Here is a 2,238-nt window from a genome sequence, read left to right as displayed (position 1 = left end):
TCTGCGATGATATTGGCAGACGGCTGAAGATTCTTCAAGACATGTGGCAAGCTGGGAAGCTGTCTGAAACCGTGCGGAAAAGGATGCACACACTCGCACAAGGTGATTGGAGAGAGGAAAACTGTGAATTATAGGAAATTGAAATGAAAAGAGAAAGTGCACAGCAATTGGAACACCAACAATTTTTAATCTTGTTTGTTGATTAGCTCCAGATTATGGCTCAGTAAATCATGGCCCCTCTGAACTGTTTTAAAACTACTAGAGTTATTTCACATGAGAACAATGGAGAGAGGAGACATTTATGACAGAAATCTGGGCTGGATTTGGTCACAAATAAGAGTGAACAAATTTAGTGGTCTCCTCACTCCTCACTGGTTCAAAGTTTTTGAGTCCCACGGGTTAGTGAGCAGCAATAGATATACTTACGGAAGGGGAAGGGAGTAAACCCGAAGATTTCAACTCATTTCAAAGAAAATCATTAACACAAAGCATAATTCTTCAAATGTGATAATATGGGATATTCTGTCATTTCCCGCGTTTTAAAGACTAATTTATATCCTCACGTGTGCCTGTTGACAGAGATGGCGCAACACAATTGGGACTCCGCTGACGAGATGCACAGATCGCTGATGGTTGATCACGTGAACGAAGTGGGACAGTGGATGGTCGGAGTGAAGCGTCTCATTGCCGAAACCAAAAATCTTCCGCCTGGCCTCATTCTCCCCAAGGAAGAAGGGTGTGAGTCGGAGGAAAAACTGAGTGTCTGAGTTTGGATCGCTTCTGCTGATCCTACTTGACGGAACTGCTTCTACAGTAAGAATTGCAACAGGATTCCAGGATCGAAATGACAGACAAAACAGAATAAAACATTTTTAACGATGCCTGCATTTAGCAGAAGAAGGGAATACATTCTCCAGCTGCACTGTATTACAAGCCTGCTCAGTTTACAGAAAAAAAAACTTGTAGTCTTAAAGTAATGGATTTGGATTTTCTCATCGATTGCCTCATCTTAACACTTGGAATAGGTTGAGGCTGACAATCCTGCTCTATGGGTTGGGCTACACCACTTTGGAAATTCTCCTGCAACACACCAAAAAAAATACTTTTTGAAAATCACCTTGTACTGTACGTTGCAGGAGGAGTTTTGGCACTCGGTGGACATTTTTCTCGCGGTTCATAGTCCCGTTACCTTTGCTTAAACCTCGTTCGCAAAAAAACAAGAGTGGTTATCGCTCTCCTGCTGCCTTCTTAACTCACTCTTATTTTCCCAAACAACATTATTAAAGATTTAAAACGGGGGGGAAAAGTTACCTTGAAATATATTTTTGGTGTTTGTTCATATAAAGTGTTTCTGATTTTCCTCTCTTGCATAATACGTATGTGGGGGGGGGAGGGGGGGTGTATTGCCTCTTGCCTTTCGTGGGGATTTGATGTCCCACTGACCTGTCACTCGCTCGCGCTCTTAGTTCCAGTTCCCATCACAAGAACTCCCTATAACCCTCGGTGTCAGCCTGGGTCCGTGACCACCACGTCGCTCACCTCCGAGTCAAAACGTTCGCCGACAAATTACACAGTCACTACACTTTACAGTAAATCCCGGGAAGCGTTTTCAGCGTTCCCCCGCCCTCCCCATCCCCCGGCCGATTGCAGCAGCCAATTGCTCACAGCAGCGTCCCACAAACAGCCGTGGATGGAGCGACCAATGTGATTATTTATTTTAAAAAGCATTATTACCCCCGGAAGATGACGTGTTGTCTCCCGGGCGTAGATTGGCCAATTTTTTTTTGGTGGGGGCGCGGGGGGGGGGTGGTGGGGGGGTTGGCTGGTGGCGGTGGTTAATGTTTTAGAACCGAGCACTTAAGAAAAGATCTTGAAAACAAAATCGCAAAGAAAACACAACAGATACGACGAATGCGTCAGAGGTATAAATTTTAAAATAAATGACTTACTAATGAATATAAATTTGGGGGGGAAGTGGTTAAAAAAAAACCGCCCGATCGGGCGCGAACCCGCCCAATCCGCAACACACTGGCCGCCCCGGGGCTTGCACTGCGCAGGCGCCGGCTGCCGGCAAACGCTCGCCGTCGTCGTCGTCGCGTCGGTCCGGCACTTGTTTGAAACGGCTGCTCCGATTGGTCGGTTCCGCCGGAGCTCATAGACCGCCGTCTCTGATTGGACGAATCTCCCTCTCCCTCCCCCCTCGCCCCTCCCCCACATCGTAGCAACAACGCCGCCGCC

Source organism: Callorhinchus milii, unplaced genomic scaffold (genome assembly GCF_018977255.1).
Source record: "Callorhinchus milii isolate IMCB2004 unplaced genomic scaffold, IMCB_Cmil_1.0 Scaffold13, whole genome shotgun sequence".
Classification (NCBI taxonomy): Eukaryota; Metazoa; Chordata; class Chondrichthyes; order Chimaeriformes; family Callorhinchidae; genus Callorhinchus; species Callorhinchus milii.
This window is presented reverse-complemented; position numbering follows the sequence as displayed.